The 14,503-nt window shown below is 45.3% G+C and overlaps 1 protein-coding gene across 13 annotated transcripts in view; it reads right to left on the bottom strand.

Moving 5' to 3' along the window:
• Positions 1-14,503, bottom strand: part of LOC108588816 (uncharacterized) — a 74,084-nt gene that overhangs the window by 45,981 nt on the left and 13,600 nt on the right. The window contains exons 3-5 of one of the 13 annotated variants that reach the window (XR_013528656.1): positions 7,732-7,933; positions 7,472-7,566; positions 6,200-6,297 (exon numbers count right to left, since the gene is read on the bottom strand). The exons of 11 other annotated variants lie outside the window; for them this stretch is intronic. The gene's annotated coding sequence lies outside the window, so the exon portion shown is untranslated. Of the gene's footprint in view, positions 1-6,199; positions 6,761-7,471; positions 7,567-7,731; positions 7,934-14,503 lie in introns of those variants that run through there. One more of the 13 variants, XR_013528658.1, reaches the window with a different exon arrangement.

Below are 14,503 nucleotides of genomic sequence, written 5' to 3'. Positions count from 1 at the left end.
TGTTGAGTCTCTTACTCTCTGATGCCTTGGTGTTTCTACGTTGTCTCCAGAGGAATCTGAGTGCTTCAGCTGGTGGAGTTGGGGTGAATTCCCCTTACCAAACTGCTTCTTAAATATAATTGCCACCACTTGAGATATTACATTTGAGCTCATCTAAAGTAATAACACACTTGAAGAAGTAATCCCAGCACTGTGGGAGGCTGAGGTGGATGAGCTCAGGAGTTCAAGACCAGCCTGAGCAACATGGTGAAACCTCATCTCTACAAAACATAACAAAAATTAGCTGGGCATGATGGTGTGCACCTGTAGTCCCAGCTTCTTGAGAGGCTGAGGTTGGGAGATCACTTGAGCCCTGGAGGTCAAGGCTGTGGTGAGCCAAGATCGTGCCACTGCACTCCAGCCTGGGTGACAGAATGTGATTCTGCCTCAGAAAAAAAAAAGAAGGAAAAAGAGAGTGAACAGAAGGATGAGGCACAGGAAGAAAATATATTAATAAAGGCTCCCAATGATAAATAAAACATAGCAAAAGGAGAAAAAGGATGAAGCAATAAAGAGGATTGTCTTAGCCAGTTTGAGCTACTCTAACAAAGTACCATAGATTGAGTGATATATAAACAACAGAAATTTATTTCTCACAGTTCTGGAGCTGAGAAATCCAATATCAGGGTGCCAGCATGGTGAGGTTCTGGTGAGAGTCCTCCTCCAGGTTGGAGACTGCTCACTTCTAATTAGTCCATTTTCACATTGCCAATAAAGACATTCCCAAGACTGGGCAATTTAAAAAAGGAAGAGGTTTATTGGACTTACAGTTCCACATGACTGGGGAGGCATCACAATCATGGTAGAAGACAAGGAGGAGCAAGTCACATCTTACATGGATGGCAGCTGGCAAAGAGAGATCTTGTGCACAGAAACCCCCATTTTCAAAACCATCAGATCTCATGAGACCCATTCCCTAATCTGAGAACGGCATGGGAAAGACCTGCCCTCATGAGTCAGTCATCTCCCACTGGGTCCCTCTCACAACATGTGGGAATTATGGGACCTACAAGATGAGATTTGGGCGGGGACACGAGCCAAACCATATCACCTCATAAGGCAGACAGAGGACAAAAAAACTGTCTGGGGTCTCTTTTATTAGAGCCTATTCATGAGAGCTCTATTCTCATGACCTAATTGTTTCTTAATTCCCCTTACCTCCCAAAGGCCCTGCCTCCAAATATCATCACACTGAGGGTTAGAATTTCAACATAAGAATTTGAAAGGGACACAAACAGTCCATTGTGAAAATGAAGAAGAAAGAAAAAAAGTGCAAAATGGAATAAGAGAGAGGAAAAAGAGGGAAGAGAAAGTATTAGAGAGGTAGAGACATACGTTCCAATATGAGTTGGCTTTGTAAGTTGGTTTTAGAGAATGGTCCACACTTTCACGAAGTCACCTGTGGTATTGGTTCCAAACTTTGCATGTTCAGAAATCTAATTTTGTTGAAACACCTGGAGATAATCACGGGCTGGGAAATTGGTTCTTACTGTTTTAGTGTGTGTTATGCTGTTACAACAGAATACTACACACTGGCTAATTAATATTGAGCAGAAATTTATTGGCTCATGATTCTGGAGACTGGGAAGTCCAAGTCCAAGGGCTGGCATCTGCCAAAGGCTTTCTTGCTGTATCATTCCATGGTAGAAAAGCAAAAAGAGTGGGGGAGAGAGAAAGAGAGAACAAGAGGGGCCAAACTTGTCCTTTTATAGGGAAACTACTACTGAGATAATAACATTAATCCACGCATGAGGGTGGTGTCCCCATATCCCAAACACCTTCCATTAGGCCCCACCTCCCAACAGTACCACACTGGGGACCAAGTCCTCCACACATGGACTTTGGGAGACACATTCAAACCATAGCACTAATCAAACTCGAAAGACATTGATAAACTCCAGAATGCTACTTCATTATCTTAAAGATAACACTCTTTTCCAGTATTTGCAGATTGATGTCTCCTCCCTGAACTCCCTGTTCCTGGACTTAGATTACATTACTAGTGTATCAGTTTGTTTTCATGCTGCTGATAAGGACATATCCAAGACTGGGAAGAAAAAGAAGTTTAATTGGACTTATGGTTCCACATGGCTGGGGAGGCTTCAGAATCATGGCGGGAGGCCAAAGGCACTCCTTTTTTTTTGAAACAGAGTCTCACCCTTGTCAGCCAGGCTGGAGTGCAATGGCTCCATCTTGGCTTACTCACTGCAACCTCCACCACCCAGGAAGTCTCCTGCCTCAGCCACCTGAGTAGCTGTGATTATAGGCATGTGCCACCACACCTAGATAATTTTTATATTCTTAGTAGAGACAGGGTTTCACCATCTTGGCCAGGCTGGTCTCAAACTCCTGACCTCAGGTGATTCACCCACCTTGGCCTCTCAAAGTGCTGGGATTACAGGCATGAGCCACCGTGCCTGGCCCCAAAGGCACTTCTTATGTGGCAGCACAAAGAGAAAATGAGGAAGTCACAAAAGTGGAAACCCCTGATAAACCCATCAGATCTCCTGGGACTTATTCACTATCATGAGAATAGCATGGGAAAGGCCGGCCCCCGTGATTCAATTACGTCCTTCCCGGTCCCTACCCAACATGTCGGAATTCTACGAGATATAATTCAAGTCAAGATTTGGGTGGGAACACAGCCAAACCATTTGATCACCTGGAATCAAATCAGAGCCCTGATGAATCCTGTGGGACATTTTGACAACCCAGTGGAAGAACTCAGACTCAGCTTTCCTTTTGGCTAAAATTTTCACTTCTACTTGTGACTTTCCATGAGGTATTATAATTATGTCAATTTTTCAGAGGTTTATAGATGCTGAGGAACTTACAAGGATTCAGACTTCAGTTTCATGGACTGCAGGTTCTGAAGACATTTGTCACACTGTGGACACTCAACACAGCCACCCTCCCTACTACTAGATGCCACCACTTTGCTCAGGGAAGTGGGCAGTTCTTGCCACTACTCTCCAGATCCATTTCCACCATCTTTGTGCTTTGTACTTCTGGGTTTGGCTTTGGGTGCATCTTAGTAACTGAGCTTAAGTGATTTGTTGGAGCTTTCAGAATAATCTAGGGATTACCATGTGGTGAGCAGGAAAATTCATAACCATCAACCCTGGCCCGATACACAAGGCATGTCCAAGCAGAACTACTATTCAGGTGAAACTCAATAATACAGCCAAACTAGCTGTTAAAACATTGAAATGCTTCTATATTGATTGGTAGGCCATTGCTAACCCCAGTTGCTAAGATCCCCACCACCATCCAGGAAACCTCAGTTCTCCCCTAAGACACCCTGGACAACTCCTCCCTTAATTTGGTAATTAAACAGTTGATGGCACAACATGGAGTCTTTGGGGCCTTCCTCCAGTCACTAGGGCAAAAAGTCATTGTGACTGGCTCTCCCACTGTGTGTGGGATTCCCGCTGCACCAGGTAACAGTATCTCTCAGGGGCACAGAGAGATACTGTGCTGTTACAACAGAATACCACACACTGGGTAATGTATAATGAGCAGAAGTTTATTGGCTCATGATTCTGGAGGCTGGGCAGTTCAAGTCCAAGGGTTGGCATCTGGCAACCCTGGGAAAAGGAGCTATGTTCTGACCTACTCCCATCCATCATGCCCCCGAACAAAGGTGCTTTTCCTTCAGTCCAACATCAGTGCCTGCTTCTCAGGCCTACATCAAATGCTATAGTAAGTCGTTGCCATCTAGAAGTGAAATCTAATGGGGGAATAAGTCACAGGCAGGATATGGGGCATGGCTGCTACACAGAAAGCATGGTACACTGGTTTGCAATTGAATTGTGTTCTAGATCCAGACCCCAGTACCTATAAAACCGTACCAAGAGCCCACAGGAAAAAAAAGCTCAACGTTTTCATTCTTGCAGGATCCATTCACACACAGGCTTATGTAGGAAGGAACTGCAGGATATTTTCTGTTCTGCATACAATTTTCCAGCATAATCAGATGGATAAAAATGTATTTAATTCAATAAGGAAATCAGTTTGTCACAGAAAACTTCTGTGGGAGGGGGAAAAGACAAACCACAGGGAAGAAGATAAACTCCCAAGTTCGTAGGGGAGTTGTGGTTCCAGCATTCCTTCTCCTGTGGGCCAGCTCAAACACAGTGGTCAGAGGGTTTTCCAGGACCCCTGCCCACACTCCATCACTGAAGTGTGGTCCAGTGGCCAGGAGGGCTCAGGGGAGTCAGGACTTATCCTGGCATGAGACCTCCAACCTGTGTATTCATAAGAACACTATTTGTGGTCTGTGTTAAGCAATAGAACAATCTCAACCTCAGGGCTTTCAAAAAAAATCAGTTCCTGCCAGTTCATGTGGGTTAAGCTGTAGTCATAAGGCCTCTGGCTCTATTCATTCTGTGTAAGAGATGTGTTAAAAGAGTAAGTGTGTATGTATGTGTGCATGTGTGCACACACACACTGGTATAAAAGAGAGAGGAAGGATGGGAGAATAAGAATATGGAAAACAGAACTAGCAGCATTTTAAACAGATGGAGGGAACTGAGGTGACGGATCAGAGCTGAGCATTCAGCACTGGCAAGCCACTGTGTAAGGGAGATTACACACTTGATGGTAATCAGGGAGCTATGGCAATCCAGCAAGGGGCTTAGCAAAGGAACCTGGAGGGTTCTGCACTGGCCGCCCTTTTGCCACTTTTCTGTCTAAGTTAGACAAGATGACCGGCAACACCTTACATTCCCTGACAAGCTGGTGACAGACAGCCAGCATTGCTTTTCAGCCTTTAAATATTTAACTTCTACAGCTGAGCATGGTGACTCATGCCTGTAATTCCAGCACTTTGGGAGGCTGAGGCGGGCAGATCACTTTAGGTCAGGAGTTCAAGACCAGCCTGGCCAACATGGAGAAACCCTGTCTCTACTAAAAGTACAAAAATCAGCCAGGCCTGGTGGCATGTGCCTATAATCCCAGCTCCTGGAGAGGCTGAGGCAGGAGAATCGCTTAAGCCTGGGAGGCAGACGTTGCAATGAGCCGAGATCATACAGTTTTGGTATTTGTCTGACTCTACATTCATGGAAGGACATAAGCAATCCTGCTGGTGCTGAGATGTTGAGTAAATTCCAGAACGAGGGTTCTTGGCTGGCAGGTGAAGGTCATAGGATGCCAGGAGCCCAGAGAGGAAGAACAGACTCCCAGGGCGCCCAAAGACAAAAGACTGCCACACTGGGAGCAAAGGTGGCATAGGCTCCTTCATTCTCACCTGATAATGTTTTAGGATAATATGTTGACAGGAAGGGAGTGGGAAATGAAATGGGAGAAGGGTTTCATTGGCTTAAAAAGCTTTCAGCTGGATTTGTGATGTCTCCTTGACATGGTAAAATGGTGAGAAGTCATTTAAGCATCCCAAGGTTCTGTGAGGCAGCCTCATCTCTTACTTAGAGGAATTTTTTAATACCTGTGACATTCATATGTTATAAAAGTATTATCTCTCTCTGAGCAGAGGGTAGATTGTATTTTTAAAAATACAACATCTTTAATTGGACATATTCTTCTATAACAGGGGCTGGCAAGCTCTGGCCTGTGAACCAGCTGCCTGTTTTTAGAATTAAAGTTTTTTTTATTTGTCCAGGTTGGCCATGGAACACGGCTATGCCCATTTTGTCTATGGCTGTTTTCACACTATAACAGCAGAGTTGAATAGTCGCAAGAGACTGTATGACATGCTAGTCTAAAATATTCACTATCCTTCTCTTTAAGAAACAGTTTGCCAAACTCTTTTCTAGAGCCTTGCCACTTCCCATCTTCAACAAGAAATGGGGGTGGGGAGGCGGTCTATGTTCCCTTGCATCAGACCAGGGTGGAACTCTATGACTGCCTCAACCAATAGACTATGCAGAGTGATGCTATGTGACTTCTGAGGTTGGATCATTAAAGATCATAATGTTCCACCTTCCTCTTGAGACACTGGCTTCTGGAGCCAAGCTTCCAAGCTGGATTGCAGGCTGGGATTTCTTATGTAGGGCAATGAGAGGGCAATCACATTGTTAGGAGAACGAGCCAACCTCCTGAATAGCATTGTTAGGAATCTCTTGGACTCCTGTTCTCTCTCTTATCTGCAAAGCGGGTTTTCTGATCAAGCAGAAATCAGTCAATCAACCGATCTGGCACTTACCTTCACTCAGCAATGTGTTGGCAGAAGCAACAATGTTTACTAAAAGAAGACAGAATCCCTTCCCTCAAGGAGTTCACCAGCTGGCAGAGAAGATAAGGCTAATGCAAGTGAAACATTGTTACAAAATAATATACAATGTTGATTATTCATATTATTACATAAAATAGAATATATTCTTGTGATTATGACTATTAATAAAATGTAACTTTTTCATATTGTATAGCCCTTTGGTGTTTAATGGGCACTTTGCCTCATTTTTCCTCTCCCAATAAAATACATAGTAATTTTTACCCACATAATGATGGGTAAAAATGTGAAACTGAGGCAGAAAGTTTGTAAAAGGAGATGGGGGCTCGAGTTGAGCCTTGTAGATGAGCCACCCTGGAGATGGAGGTGGAATGAGAAAAAGGCGGGCTGCGGCAGGGGGAGCCGGAGGCAGGTCTGAAGGCAGATGACTTGTGGTGTCCTGTGGTCACCAGCCTGAGTGGAGTGGCGGTTGAGAGTAGAGAACAGGGACTGCTGGGCTCCCAGCGACTTTAACAGAAGAAGCATCTAGGTGACCTGAATTGTTTAAAAATCTGGATGTTGGCCTTCTGAAACCTCTCCCATATTGAACCAGTTACATGGAAATTCGGCTACCAGTTCCTCCCTGTATCCCAGATTTCATTTCTGTCTGCCTGCACCACGATCTCAGCGTTTCAGCATGTCAGCAGCTCCATATTACATATTTCCTGTCCCAGAGTTAATCATAGCCAATGAGCATAACAATTGCTGACGAGGAAAAGTCTATCCCTATCTAACCTAGGTTCCCTGCCCTATCTGTACACCCACTGCCTCCTTCTCTACTCCTGCAGTCATTCTTCCAGGCCACGGTGTCAGCCCCATCCCTGGAAGACAACTTCACCCTGCACTCTGAGAAAGCAGGGCCAGGCAAGGCCTGCTGTTATAACACTGCCATGTACTTCTAGAGAAGTGAGATGGTTATTTTATCTTCTACATTTCTCAGCCCTTTCCTCTACCTAGCCCCGTTCAGCCACTAGAATTCCAGGCCAACCATCAGCAGGCCAACTCCTGCCCAGCCACGGAAACCAGGGTGTCAGCAGCTTTTCAGTGACCACCAGGTGATTCCTAGCAGTCACTCCCTGGTATTGATGTGAGCCCTGGGCATCTGAGTGCCACCCTTGCCTCTGCGAGGCTTCCTCCATCAATGAGACTCCATCACGTGCCTCAGCCTCAGGTCCTGATCTCCACTCCAGCTTCCCCAAAACTCACCCATTTGTCTGGGGCCATCTGCCTAGTCCTTCCCTGTCTCCTCTTTACCCCTTCCACGCTTTCTGTCATTAGGATGCAGATATGATGGTGTGTTACTGCCTAGATCGCAGATAAAACAAAAGGAATCAAGAAAAGAATAAAGCCAGTCACTGAGAATGAAGTCACAGATTTAGAAGATGTTTTTCTGTCTGGGAGGAATCATAGGGTTTTCCCCCACAGGGCAGCTTTTAATTTAAATTACTTCCATTCCATAGCAAGACTTGCCTTTATCCATGATCGGTCAGTTCCCAGGATGGCCCATGGCCAAGGTCTGTGCAGCCAAAGGGTTGAACTGTCTTGGGAAGCCAAATGGACAGCTGAGAGCACTCAGAGATGTGCCCTTAGTCACGGACATGCTGTGGCGAGGCGCTGGCATGCTACCTCTTCACCCCAAGAACTGGGGACAATTCCGGAGGATGCAATCTGTGGAGAGGTACAGGGGTCCTAATTCTGAAGGGTGGTGGTCCAGGCACAATTGGAAGCCACTTGATTTGAAGACTTAAGATTTATTTAGTCTGTTTCAGCTGATTTAAGTTGGTTCCTTCATACATTTAGCAATTGACCCCTTCTTAGAATGCTCTTATGGGGAAGAGCATGAAGACTTCTAAAATGAAGTCTCTTACAGGGCCCGCTGAGCTTCTGGCTCAGATCCACGGCCTGTTATTTACATGCTTTCTAGAATCAAATGAAGAGTTTCCAGCAAGGAGCAATGGCATTTATGTAAAATGGCCTAGGTAAAGGTCACTGACTCAGGCACACGCTTCTGTGGTGTTTCTCCAGGTACAAGGTTTGGTTACTGTCTTAAAAAAAACTCATTGTACTTGATCTTTCCATCATTAAGGGGAAAGTCAGTGAGTCTAAGGACCTCAGCCTTTCCCTGGATCTGCAGGGATTTTCACTCTTGGCATCTCAGTTTCTTCATGTATAAAGATGATGTGAAATTACCTACCCAATAGGGATCTTCAGAGGGTCAATGACAAACTTGGATAAAAGATCTTTGTAAGCTGCAAGTTGCTAAAGAAAAGTAAGATTATTAAAACCAGTTTCCCTCCTCTCAGATTCTCCCTCCTCCTTCCACACATGCTAAACTCAAGAATTTGCTGTTAAAGTTACAGAATACCAAACCTAGAAATGTTTGATCTTATTCCAGCAAATAAGTTTATATTTCATCCAAAAACCAACCTAGGATTAGGCCAAGAGCTCAGGCTAAATGAGTCACACATTTGGCAGGCTTTGCCTCTACTGCTTTGACAAGTGTGCATGGAGGCAGGGGTGCGTGTGCACGAACACCCGTGTGCACTCTTAAATGCCAGGGGTAACCACTCACTAGGGTCACTCTAGCTGATGGCATTTTAAAACTTGAAGGACTCTGCAATGTGTCCCTTCAAGACATTCATTTGAGGAACACGCATACTGCACTCATCTTTATACTCTCTTTCCCATGGAACTCCACAAACAGCTGCTGTGGAAGGCACTGAGGGTGTAAGATGGGCTTGGGTGCTGCTTCTGGACCCAGTTTGTTGGATCCTTGTGTTTTTATTGCACTTAGGATTTCCATTACTTTACCTGTTTTTCTTCATATGCATTTTCCTTGTGACTAAGTTGGCAGTAGTTCTGAGTCCCTCACAAAGCTGACTGCCACAGCACACCTGCTGCCCCAGCAAAACGGTTTGGTTTATGTCAGGGCTCTTCCCCTCACACTTCCAACATGGATCCTTTCACTGCAGGGCAGCGCTCCCTGCCCCCAAGACAAATGGGCCGATTCGAGACAAGGAGGAATAATCATAAAATCATAAAAATAGGCTTGAGATCTTGAATTAAAATTCCTCCACTGCTTCCTCTCTTTTTTGTTAGGGAAAGATATTCCGGAAAAATGAACTTGCATGGGAGGAGGCAAATGGCTGGGTAAGGGGAGGTGGGGCGTGGCCTTGACTGCTCTGATCAGATGAATTTCCACCAGCTCTTCCTCCAGAACTCCAACTCTCCTTCCGGTCAGCAACACAACCCAAAGGTCCAGGCTGATATGTCTAGTGGGTGTTGAGAGAGAGTTACGCCCTGGATGAAGTAACTTCAACGCAGAGCCACAAATCCTATGCTCTCTGCTCATTCCTGATGCTGATCTTGATGGTGTCAGATTGGGAGGGGCGGAGGTCAAGGAACCAAATGACAATTTGATCAAGTCCACAAAAAAGGGCACAGCCGAACAATTTAAGAGAGCTGAGGTGAGTTCAAGACATAATGTTTTCCAGCAGCGTTTGTGATCAAATGATTACTTTTGGATATGTAAGTTATTCCCGGAAGAGTCATTAGCAATCCTCCCTATCCTCCGAAAAAAGTTTGTCTCTATTTTTCAGACTATCAGATGTCTCGGATCTCAGATCTACTCTTACCGCTTCTGAGGCCACTTTCACGTGTTTGCTCTGTGTGTGTGCACCAACTTGATCTTCTATCCCTCTCTGCCCTCAAGTTCTTCCACTGGGCCCCTCAGAGCTCATGATTAGCCATCACCAAGTTTCTGAAGCCCTGCCCTGTTTTCTCTGAGCCTTCATGGAGCCTCTTGCCCTAACTCTGGAGCTTGACTCTGCCCTGAAGACACCATCTCCCCTCAGCCCACAAAGTGGCGTCTCTTGTTCTCTCACAGATGGCCTCCTTGCTTCCCATTCCAACCTCCTCTCTTCAAACTCCCCAGCTACTCTGAAGTTCATGCTTCTGACTACACCACTCCAATTCATTTCTGGTCCTGTCCTCTGACAGCCCTCAAGTGATCCCCTGAATCATGGGAGCTCCTGGCGCCTGACTTCCTATATTTCTCTTTACCCTGGCTCTGCTGTTCTTTCACTTCCTCACCTCCATTTCACTTTCCTCCCAATGCCCCACAGCTATCCTCACCGTTATCATTCTCCTGACCTTGTCACCACTAATAAAAGCACTAACTCATAAAACTTTCCACTCACCCTACTCCGACAGTGCATTCCAACCCAGTAAGCCTGCATCTTCACAGAGACCTTCAATCCAGAAGCCACTGTTTCCTTCTCCATTAGCCCCTTTCAGTCCTAACCCTCCTTTCCCCCCATCGTTCCACTCACCGTCCAGCAATTCCCCACCCCCTTGCCCCTCTCTTTCTCTCATATGCTCACCTGATTCAACCTCAACTTGGATTAAACCCAACCCTCCACCCACTCCATACCTCCACCTGAGCAGCAGATTCCTGTTCGAGAAAAATGCGTACATAACTGGTCTCACAAAAAATGCCAGCTGGTCTCACACTTAATTCATTATGACCACAGTTCTCAAGGGGGCCCTGCCCAGAGAGCCTGCCACACTGCAGAGGCAGACCCCACCACTCCTCAGTGCAACCATCGGGAGCTTTCTCTTCCATCCTCAAACTGCCCACATCCCTTCCTCTTGCTTCACTCCCAGATGAGCATCTTGTCCGATATTTTACTGAGAAAATGGAAAAAGCAATCAGACAGAAACACTCCCATCTTCCCTCCACCAAATCTCCCAGTTCGTCTGCATCTGTCTCTTCAACCTTCCCTCCACTAAAATGGATAAAGTATCCCTGCTCCCATATAGAGCCAACACCTCCCTCTCACCTCAAGGTAGTCACCACTGCAATTACTCCTTCTCCGTAACACCGTGGACAATCTTAACCTCAAACTCATACACTCAAGTGTTCCTGAGAAAACTTCTTTACTTCATCATCTTTGGTCAACGTCAGGACTAGGCTTGAGCAGGAGAGGCACCTCAGGCACCTGTGAGTGGTCCTGGAACTTCAAGCCCTCACAGCCTCTCGTGCCTTCCTCCATTCCCGGCCTCATCTCTGGGTTCTTCAGAAGAAAACTCAGAAGACTTGTCTTCAGTTCTTCTTGTCATTTCCCAGTCCCTTTTCACACCTTTTCCCAAGACCGTGGCAAACGCCCATCTCCTTTGTAACATTCATCACAGTGACAATTAAATAACTATGTAATCATTTGTTTGATGTCCATCTTTGCTACCAAAATATAAGCTCCCAAGAACAGGAGACAGATCTCAGTGTCCCTGCCATAGCGACCTCTGTTCCTCAGTTTTCCTATCTGCAGCATAAGGACAATGATGCACTCAGTAAATATCAGTTTTTATGATACAATATCCCTAGCATCTAGCAAGTTCCCAGGCAATCTGTCAATAGTCATTGAATGAATCAAAAAGCAAAAGAATAATTCCAGGATGACATATGGAGGAAGATCAACTGGGTTGAATACCTTTCTACCGTAAAGTATAGTAAAATGTGAAAAAGTGGCAGTAAAATGGCCTAAGAATACAAGGCGCCCTGCCATGTTTTTTTTTGATGGCAGTGAAATGTACTCCATATCTTTCTCTGCCATGTTTTTGGTACCTTCATTCTAGCGCCTAAGGTCCCTATTATCAAGTTAGGTCCAGCCTGCCCTTTCCTTCCCAGCCTGAGAAACTCATGGCAAAGTCTTTGGGAAAACCAAATCATTAGTGCAGTTTCCACTGGCACACTGGGAAGGGCTTGCCACAGCTCTACAGGGAGACGTAAAGGCAGGGACACTGTCCCGCTGTTGCCACAACAGAGATGTTACTAAGGAAACAGCCCCTGCCCCTCGCTGGCTCCTGGCTCCTCCAGACCTTCTCAATTCTCCCAGGGACAAGACTTGAGCAGGCCTCTAAATGCTGTCCCCATCATCTGCTTCTTCTCCTTGGAGAGGGAGAAGCAGGTACCAAGTGCTTACAGACCTTGCAGAAAGCCTCCAAGGCTCCAGGTCCCTCCTGGCCATCTGCTCTCAGAGGCCTTGGGGTTCAGAGCCAGTCCCTTCCTGCACCTCCCGCTCTCCAGCTTCCTCCTCATAACACTGTTGGCAGGCACGACCACCAGAAAATGCTGAGGTGCAGGCGTGTGCATAGCCCTGCTGTGACTATTACATCTTCCCCGGCGTTTGCCTGGAGGATAACAGCTCTAAGTCACCTGTAGTGTTAGAAAGCAAGTGGCGTATAGAGGCAACTCCTTGGTCTCTTGCTGTGATTTTCCTCTCAGCTTGGCGGCCTGGATTACAGGGCTTTCAGGAGTCGGTTCAGCATCACCTTCAGGTCCCGTGGCTGCATCTGCAAGAGCTCTTCCCTTCGATTGCTCCCCATCACCCACTGTTTCCAAATATAATTTGCAACTTGCTTCAGGTTTCCTTTGGGGTCAGGCTGTCTCATATTTGGTTTCACCCCAAAGGTGCTATGGCCATCCCGGTTCCCCCGTCTTGGGGTGTGAATCAAACCCACACGGCTGCTACCCTGGGAGAGGGTGAAACAGCCCCATGTTTCCCAGCTTTCTAAAACTGGCCCCTGGTGTGTGTCGCTCTACCCGTCAGCCCTTGCTTCGAGATGACCTGGCTCCAAGCCACCAGACGTGGCAGACACCTCCTTTTCTCAGCTCCCAGAGGAAGACCTGTGGCTTTGTTATGAGAGAGAAGCTCTTTTAACCAAATATGTTGCAAATTGAATGCTCTTTAGATATTTATTTTAAAATAGAAATTCATAGAAAAACATAGACTTTTTCCAAACCAGGCTTTCCTCTGTATTATTCTGGAGGGACACTCCCGGATCAAAAAGGAATGGGAGCTTTTTCATGGGAACAGTTCCTGAACGACTTGATTTCAGTCACGGAAATACCCCCTTTAGCTTTTTGGTCAGAAATTCGGTGCTGGCTTTAACAGGACATTGAAAACTCCCATTAATAGTGGCAGCTTGTTGTCTTTCTGTGTTTTGTCCTCTCTAAGGGACCCCTGCTAGTGCACTGGGCCTTCGGGCAAATGAAACCAGTTATTGCTCCAGCACCACGGCTAGATTAAAAATGTCCTTGTTGCAATACCATTCTGGACATGAGTACAGGCAAAGCTTAGACAACGACACCAAAAGCAATTGCCACAAAAGCAAAAATTGACAAATTGGATTCAATTAAACCAAAGAGCTTCTGCACAGTAAAAGAAACTATCGTGAGTGAAAGACAACCTACTGAATGGGAGAACATTTTTGCAAACGATGCATCTGACAAAGGTCTAATATCCAGCATCTATAAGGAACTCAAGTTTACAAGGAAAAAAAAACCATTAAAAAGTGGGCAAAGGACATAAACAAACACATTTAAAGACATACATGTGGCCAACAATCAATCATATGAAAAAATGCTCAACATGACTGATCACTGGAGAAATGTAAATCAAAACCACAATGAGACACCATCTCACACCCGTCAGAAAGGATATTATAAAAAGTAAAAAAAATAACAGGTGCTGGCTGGTGAGACTGCAGAGAAAAAGAAATGCTTATATACTGCTGGTGGGAGTGTAAACAGGTCAGCCATGTGGAAGACAATTTGGCAATTCCTCAGAGACCTAAAAATAGAAATATCATTTGACTCAGCAATCCCATTACTGGGTATATACTCAAAAGGATATAAAGCATTCTATCATAAAGAAACATGCATGCTTATGTTCACTGTAGCACTATTCACAATAGCAAAGACGTGGAATTAACCTAAATACCCATCAATGGTAGACAGACAAAAAAAAAAGTGTGGTACATATACACTGTGGAATACAATGCAGCCATAAAAAGAATAGGATCATGTCCTTTGCAGGAACATGATGGAGCTGGAGGTCATTATCCTTGGCAAACTAATGAAGGAACAGCAAACCAAATACCATATGTTCTCACTTATAAGTGGGGGCTAAATGAGGAAAACACATAGACACACAGAAAAATACACACTGGGGTCTATCAAAGGGTGAAATGTGGGAGAAGGGAGAAGATCAGGAAAAATAATTAATGGGTACTAGGCTTCATACCTGGGTGACAAACTAATCTGTACAACAAGCCCCCATGACACCAGTTTACCTATGTAACTAACCTGTATATGTATCCCTGAACTTGAAAGTTACAGTTTTTTTTAAAAAGAGGTCAGGTGTGTGGATCACACCTATAATCTCCACACTTTGAAAG

Source organism: Callithrix jacchus, chromosome 17 (genome assembly GCF_049354715.1).
Source record: "Callithrix jacchus isolate 240 chromosome 17, calJac240_pri, whole genome shotgun sequence".
In the NCBI taxonomy this organism is placed as follows: domain Eukaryota; kingdom Metazoa; phylum Chordata; class Mammalia; order Primates; family Cebidae; genus Callithrix; species Callithrix jacchus.
Note: the sequence above shows the minus strand (reverse complement) of the source record. Positions and strands in the feature narration are given on the sequence as shown.